Raw genomic sequence first — 16,450 nt, forward strand, 5'->3', positions numbered from 1 at the left:
CCCTCGAAATACTTACCCTGTAAGTGGCTTGCTTGTTGACTTCTCCGAAGTGCCCTAAAACTTTAAATTACAAACCGCGACTTGTGCCATTGAAACCAATAGGAAAACCGTGGCTGTGTTTAGACACTGCACGCGTCTCCCGTGGGCTGATTACTTACCTGCTAACACTGCAGAAGTGAAGCCCCAGCGATTCCCAAGGCTCTAGGCCTTTTCATTTTGCAAGTCGAGTTTGTTAAACCATTTTCTTAGTATATGGTCTGGTACGCCCCTAGGGCTACAGCCATATTTGTGCTTAATTTATTGAGAAGTGTTGACATTTGAATGTGTATCTGGGTTCTACTTTCATAAAGAGATTAGTAGAGTGTATCTAAGAATAAATACATATATATTTGATATATATACACCTGTGTGGTGTCCTTTTCATTTGGTAATTCAAGAGATTATAAGGTAAAACAAGCTGCTTTACATTCCTCAGAGACTTAGCTTGAAGGCTGCTCTCCACAGCTACCACTAGGATAGCTTTCTTTAAAAGGTTGTCTTAAACCTATCTACCATAAGAGTCGAATTGGACTGGTGCAAGGTGGCCACTATAACTAGTGACCAGCATATGCCAGGCCAACTTCTCATAGGGAGTTCCTATGTTCCTGTACCACGATGACTGGCTCCTGAAATGGGCTTGCTACAGTCAGTTGTACACCACCTACAAACATCGGCAGATCTTTTGATGTTAGGTTTCACCATAATCAAGTCAAAGTCCCACCGAATTCCCCAAAAGAGACTTCCATTCATTGTGGTGATATTGAACACAATAGAGTTCAGGGCTTTTCTCTCCGTAGCAAAGACTCAAGATCTTTTTTGGGCTATGATGCAGATGTATCTGATAGAAACCTCTAGCCACAGATTCCTTACCTTTGAATTTCCCAGGCATCCGGCTAGATCCGAAAGATTTTTCTTCGACCAATATGCCTGCGTGCCAGTAGGTGGAGCCGGTTGGCTCCTTGTGATATCAGCAGGTGTGTCCGCGCCATAATTGATGACTGCGTCACTTATATAGGCACCACGTTGGCACGCTGACACCATCTTTTTCATTCTGCTCCAGTCAAGAGCTGATTCATGAAGAGAGCTACCCTCTGTCACTTTCTTACAGGATTTTTTCTCTTTTTGTGTGACCCCTTTTGGTGTGTGTTATACTATGTCTAGAAAGACTTCAGGGTTCAAGCAGTGCATTGCCTGTCATTGCACCATGCTGGTGACTGGACCCAGATTTGGTTTGTCTTTGGTGTCTGGAGCCCAACCACGGCTCGGAGTTGTGCTTCGACTGTCATGCCATGGCTCCGAAGGCTTTGAGAGAGTGGTCCCTAATGCTACTTGTGGCATGGCCGGCGGAACTGCGTCGCTCAACTCCTCGGATGTCACAGTCCTATCGAGAGAAAGGTCCCAGCCCTGCTCAGGAGTCCCAGGTCCTCTCCGTCCCACTCAAAATCCTCGTGACATTCAGGTAAGAGGCACATAAAGCACAAGAAGTTGAAGCGTGCTTCGACTTATCCTCCGTCGACTGGCGGACGGAGGAGCCTTGGCGTTCAAGGCCTCGTTCGGAACCTGTGCCTCCCTGATTTGCTGGGAGTCAGAGCAACCCCCGCCGAATTTGGAGAATTTGAAGAGACGATGTGCTTAATTTTTTGTGACCTGACCTCACCGGCACACCTTTGGGCCCTGTGAGTTCGGTGGAGGCCCCATTGGGTTTCATGCTGGTGGCTCTAGTCCCAGCGTCAAGGGCCCCCCGTTGATCCATGAATGGATCTGGACTGCTTCCGGTCGTGCCATTGCGACCTGTGCAGGCCCCAACACCATCCCCATTCTGATCCCTGACGACCCTGAGCCGGTACTGCATCGCCCAACGACGATTCCGACACCAACAGGCCCAAGGTCATTTCCTGAGCTTTATTCTGAAGGGTGAGGAGTGGAAGAAGATTGGGAGGGGTCGCTGGACCCTTTAGAAGATCAGCCGGATGAGGAAATGGACCGGTATGAGGTATTGGGTGAGTCCAGTGGACTGGATACTTCTCCAGATACCGGCATACGTTCTCCCTCTACTGTGGCTAATGGAGGAGGGTGCAACTTATGCTATGGTGGTGCGAAGGGTGGCTGAGGTCTTTGGCCTTCAGTGGCGGTCAAGATCAACAGCTTGATGGAGTTGATAGAACCAGGAGGTTCTTGCTCGGAACCCCTGCTTCCCTTTAATGAAGCCCTCATGGGTGTCCTACTGGGAACCTGGTCCAAGCTCAGCACAGGGGCTCCTGTGAATAGGACCATGGCAAACCACTGCCACAACCCTGCTCCGGGTGACCCAAATTTCTTCATTATCCACCCTACCCCAGAGAGCTTGGTAGTCAAGGCACCTACGTCCTATGGTGCGTTCCCTTCCACTCCCCTGGATAGGCATAGATCGAAAATCTCTTTATCTGTAAGAGGCTGGATAGTTGGGGCAAGAACATCTTTTTTTTCCACTAGCCCTGCATTGTGGTCGGTGAACACTAGATGCTTATTGGGGTGTTGTAGGAAAGTAGGATCTGGTTTCATGGTTAACCCCTCTTTTTGCGCATTTTATTCTGTTTTCTGACTAGTCTGACTGGGATCCTGCTAATCTGGACCCCAGTCACTGTGCTTCCTCCCTAAATTTGACTGTAGTAAGAACTTTGGTACCTTCCCTTCTTAATCTTCTGGTCTAAGTCCAAACTTTGGTCGTTATTCACATTCCACTTCTTTAGTATATGGTTTGGTCTCCCTCTTGAGACCACTGTGTACGTGTGCTTACTTATCTGTTTTACATTTGAAATATTGTGTGTATTGTGTTGATATCTCTGGGTAGGAGATATACCAATGTGTTAGTGAGTGTGAATAATAAATGTACTTATTTTTATAACTACACTGTGTGGTTCTTTTTCGTTTAACCCACACTATATGATTAGTTCTGGGAAAACAAGCTGCTTAACACTGCTGGAGTAAGCCTGAAGGCTGCTCCCACAGCTAACACTTAGAGAGCCTTCTATGGTTGTCTGAGACCACTAAAATCACAATAAGGGTTGTCTGGATTAGCGCAGGATGCTACCCTTACATATGTGAGCACCATACACTAAGCCAGCCTCCTACATTGGTGTGCAGCGGTTGGGATTTAGGCCTGCACTTTTTTACCATCTAATCTAGGTGCGGAGTAAAGAAAAAACCATCACTAGCATTAGGCACAGATAAAAATATTTTTGTAACAGTAAGTTTTACTGAGCTTTTAGATTGGTTGTTAAGGGCCTAGCACAACCCTTTCCCCAATCTTTGGAATCTTAGTTTTCACTTGGATAGGTAGGTGCAACATCACACTACACCTACTCTCCCTGTCTTTAATGGTGGATCCCAGTGGGTCCCAACCCTTTATATGCAGTGGTCTTAAGTTCCAGGAACTAAGGACCCTGTGTGCCTCTAGAAAGTTAGACAGGTAGCAACCCTAACAATAAGCAACTCTTCTGCTGGGTGACCTCCAGAATCCTGATGGATCAGGACAAAGTGTGTGGGGATGACGAGGAAGAGTCTGATGACTCCACACTAGTGAACTTGGATCCCCAGGGAATAGTGCAGATGGTAAAGAGGAAGTCCCTAGAGGTAGGGCCCCCTTTGTTCCTGCTTCGAGGATTCAGAGAATGCAGGGGAGGTCTACGTCCTCCTCTGTCAATTCCAATGCTTCAAACAATTCCATAAGGACCTCCATCTCTAGGAAGAGGGATGACCCCTACTCAAACTTGAGAGAGCAAAGCTCAAGCAAGAGCAGTTGGCCCTTTGTAAGGAGACCCTGGAAGTTCAGAGGCCTAGGAAGAATTTGGGGCTAAAGTCCCATGGTAGCAGCACTAGTGTATCATGAGTCAGCAAAATTTCCTTTGATACTAGGAACCTGAGCAGGATAGTCCCTCCTTACCAAGAGGGTGTCATGATTCCGATCGCCGCTCCGAACCGAAGGACGGCGAGTTGGCGGTCTAGATGCCAAGGTGCGGAAGCGGAAGTCAGACTGACTCACTTCCGGGCGGACGCGCTTAACAGCCGGGGACTCCGGCGGCATCAGCGCTTTGGATTCTCACCATCGCCGCCGACGAGGAGACGCTGCTCCGGACACCAACCCTGCAGGTATCGTTCCAGTACTTGTTAGCAGGGCCATTGCTACGGCCGCCTGCATTCCCGCCTCGCACCAGCGGTGCTCCCGTACTTTGTCACGCTTTCCAGCCATTACGCACCAGAGCGTGTGTGGTGGGCTGGGTTCCCCTTTTGTTGCCTCTGTTATTATTTGCGCAGGAGCGCTGATTTTCCGTTGATGATTTTGTGTGCTCTCCCTAAACTGAACGAAGTCACATGACCGTGCAGGCATTCAGAGAGCCTGCATCTCTGTGGAGGTAGCGTTCCTTCTTGCCCTGAGCCGGAAACCCACAGGAGAGTGGGAGGAACGGCACAGCGCTTCTTCTTTATTATTTGCGCAGGAGCGCTGGTTTTTCTGTTTTTGTTGGTGTGTAAACGCTGGGGTACTTCCGATTCACCACCTTGGGACGCTCTTCAAGCACCAGAAACGAGGTGCGGAAGCCACGGACACTAATCACACCGTTTCCCACCAGGTACTTCCTTGGTCCGTGGGCTGGTGCTACGCTAGAGGGGTGGAGAGGTCGGAACTACGGTGAGCTAACCGTGTCCCCCTTCTTCTCTCACACAGCCGGAGTTAAGGAAGCCCTCTTGACCCAATCCTATCTGGCTTCTACCCTTGATACCCTCTCCGTCCTAGTCGGTATACACACCCTACTAGGAGAAGGCGGGAGACAGGGGTGGTAGTCCTTGTCGTCTCTGCAGGAACGCCTCACAAGTGGAAGGTAAGACTTGGGGGGCTCTGACAGAATCCAAAGCCCACGTTGTTTCTCCTGCCCGGGCGACATGGGGGACCCTGAGATCACGCTCCAGGACATCGCGGCTATCCTTGCTACCATGCAGGCGGAAAACCGCGGTCTACGCCAAGATATCACCTCGTTACAGACGCAAGTCGCAGACACCGGAACAGGGCCTTGGGGACAGTTCTCCACGACTCGGGTACTACGAGAAGGCCTATTGCGACCCGCCACGTTTCAACCCAGTGGTTCCACCACAAGTCCCATTCAAGACACCTCCATACAGGTTATAGCTCCGCATACTGTACAACTAGCTCCTCCCGAGCGCTTTTATGGTGATATCACGAAGTACAGCGTCTTCATTCACCAGTGTCATCTGCACTTCATGGCGCGCGCCACCGCCTTCCCCGACGACGCTTCCAAAATCGCTTTTATCCTCTCCTATATGGGAGGCGATGCCTCCCTGTGGTCCATTCCCTTAGTGGAGAACGATGAACCGGTTCTGTACAACCTACCAGCCTTCAAGGATACCATGCGACGGATGTTCGCCCGCCATACCTTTGTACAGGCAGCAGATAACGAGCTGCTCGGATTGAAACAAGGAAGCACGGACTTGCTGCATTATATTACCACCTTCAGTAGGTTGGTGATCGAAGCCCGCTGGCCGGAGTCCAAGAAGGTCTCGGTGTTTTACAGGGGTTTGCGGGATGAGATAAAGGACCTCCTTTCCCAAATACCTGATCCACCAGAAGACATCGGTCCTTTTATTGATTTGGTGGTAAAGTTGAACTTTAGACTGCAGGAAAGGAAGACCGACCGCTACAGAAGCGGAGATTCCCGACTTTTGCTCCAGAAAGAAAAACCCATCGAGGACATAGCTTCCAACCCTGAACCACCAGAACCAATGCAGATCGGAGGCATTCGGGGACCCCTCACAAAGGAAGAACGAGAAAAGAGAAGGCGACAGAACCAGTGTCTGTATTGTGGCAAGAACGGGCACTTCGTGAGGGAATGCCCGGTAAAACCGAAACCCAGGGGGAAGAAGCCTTTTGCTCTGCCTGTTTCCAAGGGTGACTGGTCGGGAAACGAGGAAACCCAGTAAACGGTGGGGTCCGGCTACTGGGTTCGTCATCCCTAAGGACACCAACCCCGGATAACGGCGACGGTTGCCATCATCTTGGAGTAGACGTAACCTTACGAACACGGTCGGGCCTGGTGTGGCACGTCACCGCCCTGATCGATTCAGGAGCCACTGGCAACTTTATTGACAACCAGTACATGGCGAGACTAGGGATGGCCGCTATAACGAAGAAGACGCCTGAGATAGTAAAGGCGGTGGATGGGACGGATCTCACCTCCGGCCTCATCCGTTTTCAGACCGAACTCCTGGAGATGACGTTCCGGAACCAACACAAGGAGACTATTACCTTTGATGCCATAGATGCACCGCAATTCCGTTTGATCCTGGGACTTCCATGGTTGGTGGAACATAATCCACGGATTGACTGGACATCCAGGCTGGTGCAATTGGATTCGGATCATTGCACATCTCTCTGTTACCCTCAGTCGTGTTCCCCCGGTTCCACAGGAGTACAAGCCCATGTATTGCCCCTTACGAAAACCAGCCTGGCCTTCCAAGGGAAGGTACCGGATGCATACTTGGACCTGGCTACAGTGTTTGATAAGAAAGGGGCGAACACATTACCTCCGCATCGCAGTTTCGATTGCAGGATAGACTTGATCCCTGGTTCTAAGCTGCCCTGTAGTCGTATCTACTCGCTCACTGAGAAAGAAAACGAACATCTCCGTATGTATTTGGATGAGTACTTACGCAATGGGTTCATCCGCCACTCTAGATCGCCGGTGTCGTCTCCTCTCTTTTTCGTGGCAAAGAAGGAAGGAGACCTAAGAACGTGCATCGACTTTAGAGCGATGAATGCCATCACGGTCAAGAACAGGTACCCGTTACCCCTGATTTCGAACCTGCTGGACCAGGTGAAAGACGCCACCATATTTACCAAGCTGGACCTCCGGGGGGCATACCATCTGGTCAGAGTCCGAAAGGGGGACGAATGGAAGACCGCGTTCCGGACCAGGTACGGTCTCTACGAATACCAGGTCATGCCCTTCGGACTCTGCAACGCCCCGGCGGCTTTCCAGCACTTTATCGACGAAGTACTGAGGGAATATCTTGACTTGTTTTGCATCGTTTATATTGACGACATTCTAATCTTCTCAAAAACCCAAGACGAACACGTTCGACATGTACGCACTGTTTTGCAGCAGTTACAACACCATGGGTTATACGTCAAGTTGGAAAAGAGCGTCTTTCACACCACGGCAGTAGAGTTCCTGGGGCACATCATCACACCAGAGGGGGTTTCCATGGACACCAAGAAAACCGCTGCGATACTACAATGGCCATCCCCTACCTCAGTGAAACATGTACAACGGTTCCTGGGGTTTGCGAATTACTATCGCCGTTTTATCAGTGGTTTTTCTAGGATTGTTACGCCCATCACCCGCCTACTGCGCAAAGGGATCCGCTTTGACTGGAGCCACGAAGCCGAACGAGCCTTCCGCACCTTGAAGACGCGGTTCACTACGGCCCCAGTTTTATCGCATCCAAACCCGGAACGGCCGTTTATAGTGGAGGCCGATGCTTCCCAAGACGCCCTGGGAGGGGTGTTATCCCAAAGGGATACCAGCACAGGCCTATTGCACCCGGTGGCATTCTACTCCCGAAGACTCCAACCAGCGGAGCGGAATTATACGATCTCTGACCGTGAACTCCTTGCCATCAAAGTCGCCTTCGAGGAATGGCGCCACCACCTTAAGGACGCCAAACATCCGATAACTATCTATACAGACCATAGAAACCTCCAGTTCCTTCGATCTGCACGGGCCCTGACCTCTCGGCAGCTGCGTTGGACCTTATTCTTCAATGAATATGAGTTTCTGATTACCTATCGTCCAGGCAAGAACAACGCTAAGGCCGATGCCCTGTCACGTCTTGAGGAGACCGAAGAGAACGCACCCGAGGTCAAACCAGCTCCAATCATCCCGAACCGTTGCTTCCAAGGGCTCATCCTGTCTTCCGGCTTTTTGTCTCAACTTCATGATGACCTACAACAGAAAGACGCTTCGTCTTGGATAGGTGAGCTGCAGGGTCTCACTACCATGGAAGGGTTCATATACCGTGGAGATCGTTACTTCCTGCCTCTACCTACCCATCGCCAACGAGCCTTGTACATGTGCCATGACCACCCGCTATCCAACCACCCTGGCCGTCAGAAGACGATGGACCTACTGCTGAGACACTTCTGGTGGCCTACCATGGAGGCTGATGTACACGCCCACATAGCGCGATGTGCCGTTTGCGCCCAGGGGAAAGGATCTTCCCAGCCCTCGGTGGGATTGCTACATCCCATCCCTGTGCCTCCCTACCCTTGGCATACCATCTCCATGGACTTTGTGGTGGAACTACCCAGGACAAAGGATGGCTACACCACCATCCTCACTATTGTGGATCATCTCTCCAATATGGCCCATTTCGTTCCATTGACGAAACTGCCTTCAGCGGCAGACTTGGCTGGTATAGTCATGTGCAACGTGGTACGTTTTCATGGTATTCCGTCGGTGGTGCTCACGGACAGGGGCTCCCAGTTCGTGTCCAAATTCTGGAGTGAGGTATGTCGCATTCTACAAATGGAAGTACGCTTATCCACAGCGTTCCACCCGCAGACCGATGGACAAGCGGAAAGGACGAATCAGACCATGGAGCAGTACCTCCGATGTCTCTTGTTATCCGTGGAAAAGGAATGGTCGGAAGTCCTTTGGCTGGTGGAATACGCCTACAATAACAGCCGCCACTCCGCGATCGGCATGTCCCCGTTCTTTTGTCTGCAAGGGCGTCATCCCCGGACTGTCCCTTGGGAAAAGCCTCTCGCCAGCCCCTTACCCACTGTACAGGCGTACCATGGCTTCCTTCGGGATCTCTGGCAACGAGCCCGATTTGAGTTGGCTAAGGCTAAGGAATCCTACAAACTGTTCGCGGACAGGCATCGCCAAGCTGAGCCGCAGTACAGGGTGGGTGACAGGGTGTGGGTGTCGATACAACACATTAACACCCGGGGCTCCAAGAAACTGCTGCCTCGGTATGTGGGTCCCTATGTCATAGCTAGGGTGTTGAACCGTGTCTCCATGAAGCTGTCACTACCCCCGCACATGAAATGCCATCCAGTCTTTCACGTTTCCCTTCTACGTGCCGCTCATCCTGATTGCGTGGCCTCCGTCCCTCCTCCTCCGGTTCTTCGTGGGGACCACCTGGAGTACGAGGTCCGGGCCATCCTGGCCTCCCGACGGACCCGGGGCCGGCTCTTCTATCTGGTGGACTGGAGGGGCTATGGCCCGGAGGAGAGGTCCTGGGAGCCGTTGTCGCACGTTCGCCACGCTTCCCGGCTGGTTCGGGCCTTCCACATGGGTCATCCTGCCTGTCCTCGGCCCGCCACCCCGGTGTGACCTGCCGGCTGCCGGGCGGGGGTCCTGTTTGGTGGTGGGTGCTGTCATGATTCCGATCCCCGCTCCGAACCGAAGGACGGCGAGTTGGCGGTCTAGACGCCAAGGTGCGGAAGCGGAAGTCAGACTGACTCACTTCCGGGCGGACGCGCTTAACAGCCGGGGACTCCGGCGGCATCAGCGCTTTGGATTCTCACCATCGCCGCCGACGAGGAGACGCTGCTCCGGACACCAACCCTGCAGGTATCGTTCCAGTACTTGTTAGCAGGGCCATTGCTACGGCCGCCTGCGTTCCCGCCTCGCACCAGCGGTGCTCCCGTACTTTGTTGTCACGCTTTCCAGCCATTACGCACCAGAGCGTGTGTGGTGGGCAGGGTTCCCCTTTTGTTGCCTCTGTTATTATTTGCGCAGGAGCGCTGATTTTCCGTTGATGATTTTGTGTGCTCTCCCTAAACTGAACGAAGTCACATGACCGTGCAGGCATTCAGAGAGCCTGCATCTCTGTGGAGGTAGCGTTCCTTCTTGCCCTGAGCCGGAAACCCACAGGAGAGTGGGAGGAACGGCACAGAGCTTCTTCTTTATTATTTGCGCAGGAGCACTGGTTTTTCTGTTTTTGTTGGTGTGTAAACGCTGGGGTACTTCCGATTCGCCACCTTGGGACGCTCTTCAAGCACCAGAAACGAGGTGCGGAAGCCATGGACGCTAATCACACCGTTTCCCACCAGGTACTTCCTTGGTCCGTGGGCTGGTGCTACGCTAGAGGGGTGGAGAGGTCGGAACTACGGTGAGCTAACCGTGTCCCCCTTCTTCTCTCACACAGCCGGAGTTAAGGAAGCCCTCTTGACCCAATCCTATCTGGCTTCTACCCTTGATACCCCCTCCGTCCTAGTCGGTATACACACCCTACTAGGAGAAGGCGGGAGACAGGGGTGGTAGTCCTTGTCGCCTCTGCAGGAACGCCTCACAAGTGGAAGGTAAGACTTGGGGGGCTCTGACAGAGGGTGATGACATCCCCAAACGGATCACTGCCTTGGAAAGGGCCTGTAAATTGCAGAAGGTCCCCCAGTGGGCCGCTTTCATGTGGTTCTCCTTTGCTAACAAAGGTAGAGACAAGCTCCTCACTGTTAGAGAAGAGGATGCAGATAATTACTGTCTTGAAGAGTGCCCTCATAGATGGGTTTGGTTTAACCACTGCACTGTATAGGGTTGAGTTAAGGGACACTTTATAAGTGTGGTAAGCTATTTTGATACATATTGTAGCTGTGCGTCATTCTTGATTGCTAACTAAATATTGGCTTTGCCGAATCTGGGCATGTTTGGTATCAAACATGTTTGAATCATACCTCAACTCCGTAACTGATGTTGGCGGTGTGATTCCACGCACCAGGGGACTCATCTGGGAAGCCCCCTGTGCTCCCTGTAATAGCCTTCCAGAGTCTGCCAGCAAGCTAGTGCGGCTGCCGACCCCTAAGACGGTTCTGCCCTCCTGCTGCTTAGCTGAGCTCGAGCAGGGGTTGGTAGAACAATAGGTTTCCTGTCAAAGGGAGGTGTGACCACCTCCCAGATAGTACTTAGTGTGTTGGGCCTGGGTGGGGGCGCTTCCAGCGCCAGCAGACTGCTTTGAAGGGGACATTTGGTGCCCTCCTTGGATACTCCTGTTTGAGCCAGTCCAGGGATCCTTTGGCTCCCGATACGGAGCAAAACTGGACAAAGGACATGGGAGTATCCTCCTCTCTGTTCAGTCCCAACACAGGTGGTGGTTCTGCAACTCCCTCGATGCCTGACCTGACCTCTCAGCAAGTTTGAAGCCGGTATCCCTCGGAACCGCTGGAACAGAACCCCTGTGCACCGGATCGACTTGCCGTTGCCAAGGCTTGTTGACTGTCGCCCAACAGTTCAGCACGTACGAATGTAGAATTGGAGAAAGGGGAGGAAGAAAACGACCCCCCTTTAATATTAATCCGGGTGACCTTGGAATACAATGACTATCTACAACCGCAGTTTAGCTAAAAGAAAAATAGCAATCAACTCTCAACCAGCAGTATTTGAGACACTCAGGATTCTGGAGTTAAAGAGGTGCTCAGGAACCCTACCCACTAATAAATCTTACATAAAGGAAGTGGGGCCAGGAGCATGTTGATGTGAATTGAGTGACCAGTCATAGGCCCTTATCGAAATTACGGGTATCCACAAAGAATACATGTCCAAATTGGGATCAAGTTTTTTAACGCTGTGTCTTGCGATTTTCTATGAAATTGTTTATGCGATTGTGGGAGATAAATACACAAGTGGTATTGTCCTGAAGAAGGTGGTGTTTATGTAGTAGAATCCACCAAAAAGCGTTGATGCTAGGTTTGAACTGGATCCAATCACGAAGAGTAACTGATGAATAGATTCTTATATTTACCAGAATCCAGATTCGATGTTGGTAATTGGATCAGAATATGCAACATCACTTTAGACACTGTGCATGAGGGTACTCCCTGTTAGGATTTGTGATTAATTTTTTTCTGAATTGTATGTGTTTTGATCCCATTTGTACTGTAATTGATCTTGGGACAATATACTAGAAATTTGTATAGGTTTCCTAATATATGAATTCTTTTTTATGTATAAATGATGTGTATCAGATTTATTAAGACTTTTTACAATTTTTAAATAAAGCCTATGATATATTTTTGTCTTGGTGGTATATGAGTATGATTAATGGACTGAATGTAGATGCGAATGGATGAGGCAGGGTGGAAGGTAATTCTAAATTCGTTATAATATTTGACTCCAAGGGAAGGAAATTTTCCTACTGTTCAGCAGTGCCCTGTTCCCTTGGTGTGAGCCTCTCTTGTTCAAGAATGTTGACTCTGTACTCCAGAGATCTCGGGCCACAAGAAGCTCCAGCATCTCTTCCTAGCAAGATCTTCATCCTATCCGCATCCTCTGCACTGTGGGCCTACATCTTTGGTGAGCTGCTTGAGGGCCTCTTGCGAAATTTGTGCCTTCGGCCTATGGGTCCTTTTGAGGGTCTTCTTTGGTTTCAGTGGGCTCCCCTGCTTGCTCATGGTGTGCTCTGACTTTCCAGCACTTGGTGAGTCCCTTGGACCTTGCTGGTCTCAACACTGCACCTTTTTAGTTTGCCGCATGTGTTGCTGCTGCTAAGGCTTGTTGTGTCTCCCACCAGGCACTCACTCCCTGGTTCTTGACTTCTGACGTGGGACAGCTCGTGAATGACTCCTGGTCTTCCACAGTGTTGTCTGGTCCTCACAGTTGTAGCGACAAGGACCCGTCACCACTTCTGCATCTTTCTTCATCTGTGGTCATTGTTTTCCGTGCATTCTGGTCGCTCCCGAGTTGCATAGACTCTGTCCCCTGTCATTTCAGGTACTTCTCTTCAAGAATCCATCCTTGGATTCTACCAGACTCTTTCACCTTCTTTGACCACAGGCATCTTTTCTGAAGTTCTCCTTTATGGTCTATGGCGATTTCCGACGTCTCTTCGCACCTATGCACCCGGCTTCCTTGCTGTAGGCATCCTGGTTCCTGGTGTATCCATGAATGGTGTGACTTTCCCACCTTCTGTCTTCTACCAGACCATGGGTGTCCAGTTGGTAGCAGGAACAGCCATCACCATTGCCACTGGCAGACCATCACATCAGACAGGTGGGTCCACCAGATAGTCTGAAGTGGCTACTCCCTTACCTTCGAGACCACCACTCCGTCCATGCCTCCATTCTACGACCGGCTGATGGAGGATAATTGGATTTTGCTCCAAGAGGAAGTCATGACTATCTTGGCTGAGGGAGCCATAGAGAGGGCTGCTGTGCCAGAATTAGGCTGTGGTGGTTATTCCTGCTATTTTCTAGTTATGAAAAAAGACACAAGCTTTATCCTGTCCTAGACTTACGAGCCCTCAACTACTTCCTCAAAAAGAAATATTTAAGATGCTCACATTAGCTCATGTCCTGTCTGCCCTGGACCCTGGAGACTAGGGGCCAGATGTAGGAAGCCAATTTGCGTCCGCAAACGCTGAAATTCGCAGAATTTCAACGTTTGCGATCGCAAATTAGCAGTGTGCAATGTAGCACACGATGAGCCCCTCGCAAAATAAGGAATCGCATAATTTGCGATTCCCTATTTTGCGATTGCATTTAACGAATCGCAAATTGCGATTCCTTAAATGCAATGTAAGTAGCACAAATGAAAGTGCAATTTAGCCTTAAGGAATCGCTAATTTCCACCAACTTCAAGTTGGTGGTAATTAGCGATTTTCTTTAAAAAAACACTTTTTTGCTTTTTTAAAAGTGCCATTTGGCACACATTCATGCCTTTAGGGCATGTATGTGCGCCATATGTGCACACATGCATATTTCAGGGGTGCAACAGGGTGTCCCTCTGAAACCCTTGCACCCTTGAAATTGTGCACGCAATTTGTGAGTACCTATTGGGTACTCGCAAATTGCGTGCACAATTCCCATTCATTCCTATGGGCCTCTAGGCCCATAGGAATGAATAGGAAGGTATTCCTTGATTGCAAATCGCAATTTGCGATTCACAATTAAGGAATATTAAGGAATCGCAAAAAATATTGCGATTCCTACCTACATGGCATTTTGCGAGTCTTTAATATCGATTCCCTAAAAATTGCTATTAAAGAATCGCAAAGATGCATCTGGCCCTAGATGGTATAATTTGACTTGCATTCCGCCTATTTTTACATTATCGTCCTGCCTGCCAATTGGCGCTTCCTGTGGCTTACACTAGGCCACAAGCATTTTCAGTCCCCCATGCTCCTTTTTGCCCTTACCAGCGCCACTCGGGTGTTCACGAAGGTGATGGCGATGGTCGCAGCTCATCTGCGCAGATCAGGGGTGCTAGTCTTCCTCTATCTCGACTAATGGCTGCTGATGGTGGGTTTGCCCCAGACTCATCTTTTTTTCTTTATTCAAGTGTTTAGTCAGTTAAAACAACTACTCTCGGGTCATTCTTTGAATATGTTAGACAAAAACAATTTTTTTATTTTATATATATAACATAGTCCTGGACATTTGCATCAGATTATTTTCATATAAAAAGCAGCCTACCGGGTAAAACCTTAAATAAATTATTTATAAAAATGTTAAAACATTTGTTCTCTTCCAGGGAATCCTCATCAATAGTCATAAGCACTGAATATTCCCGCCCATGTGCGGGGACCACGGAAATAATAAAATTATATATGAAAAACACATATATATACAGCTCTGTATATGTATAAACATATATTATTTTTTCCAAGCCAATGCAGCCCCCATAATAGGCTAGACAATGTAGATATAAATATCCAATAACACACCATAGGTATAATAATACACCTAAATCTCCCCTTTTTTTTTTTTTTTTAAGGAGGTAAAAACTCATAAGAAAGAAAAGACACAGATCCACAAAACATTGTTAGCCTGCAGGCTGCATTGCAATACAATACCATAGAGACTGAAAAGCCTTGTACAGGTAAAAACTGGCACCGTGCCTTGAAGGCAGCCCTGATTCCAATATCCCATCATGCCAGTTGGGTCAGTTGTTCTTTCCGGCTCCTTCTGTCAGGACCCTGGAATTCAGCTCTCTTCAGTTTTGACTTTCTAGTCAAGAATTGCTAGTTTTTCTACTGAATTTTTTGCTTCATCTTAATTATATCCTTTTGGTGAAGCATTTTTCCTGATTTTGCTGACAGATTTCAAAACTTTTTTCTGTCAGAAAATGCCTTCCTTGTTCATGCCCTGTCCATCCTGTGGCAAAAAGAAGGCTTCTTCGGATACTAACGATGTGTGTATCATCTGTATACCGTATACTCATTCTCCTGCTTCCTGTCGACATTGTAAGGACCTTTCTAAGAGGACTTTGAAAGAAAGGGAGAGGATTAGGCTTTATGGCCTTTCTGAAATGCGGTCGACGTCGAAGCAGTTGATCCCTGTGTGTTCTCCATCGGCGTCGGGCTCGGCGTCGAAGACTCCAGCGGCGGGATCGTCGTTGAGATGTGAGGAGGCCAGGGAGACTCATGCTTCCAAGAGAAAATCAACGTCGATGCAAGATCCGGCGGTGAAACGCATTCGCTCGTCGTCGAAAACTTCGCCGTCGAGGAAATATCGTTCGGCGTCGAAGGAGAAACATCATTGACGGACGTCGAAGGAAAGAAGGTCGACTTCGAAATCGACTTCGAGGCGAAGGTTGTCGTCAAAATAACACGAGCGCTCATCGACGTAGAGACTTGATTCGTCGTCGAAGACATTGCCGACGTCGAGACGAAGATCGTCGTCGGATCATGAATCGACGTCGAGGCTGTCGCCTCCGTCTGGATCGACGTCGAGGCAGGTGCCTCCGTCGTTAAAGATGTCCACGACGTCGGTGAAGATACAGACGTCGAGGCGAAGTTCCCCGTTGGGATCTAGGCCTCCGTCCAGGAGAAGCCCTCCGTCGACGACAAGGCTCTGGACGTCGAGGCATGACTCATCGCCGGTTATCCACTCGGGGTTGAGGTCCAGATCTCCGGCGATAGGCCTATCACCGTCGAGACAGTCCTCCGCTGTGGGGTATCAGGAAACGTCGAAACTTCTATCGACGTCCAGGTCAGCGTCGAGACGCAAGTCTCCGCATAGAGTAAAGTATACACCAGATGTGGCATCGGAGCATGATTCAGCCTCTGGCTCTCCGCCTATTTCTATTTCACCTTCAGCCTCAGCAGGATCAGGATCTCCTCCTTCAAGATCTAGATCACCTGAAGTGATACATCCATCTCCAGCTCCTATTTCACCAATAGAGCATCCTGGGCCAACAAGTCCACAATTGACAGCGTCACCGACTCCACTAAGGCAGGAAGAGGATCATCCTCCGGGACAAAGCCCCACCAGAGTGCTGCCTCAGTCCATACCACCATGTATGCCTTCCATGGCGCATGCAGTAAGCATTTCCTTAACCAGATTGAGGAATCTTACCCAGCCTAGGAGACCAGCAAGTTCCCACTCTCAGGAAAGAGAGTATGATCGGCGCTCACGTTCGCC

This window comes from Triturus cristatus, chromosome 1_1 (genome assembly GCF_964204655.1).
Source record: "Triturus cristatus chromosome 1_1, aTriCri1.1, whole genome shotgun sequence".
Taxonomy (NCBI): Eukaryota; Metazoa; Chordata; class Amphibia; order Caudata; family Salamandridae; genus Triturus; species Triturus cristatus.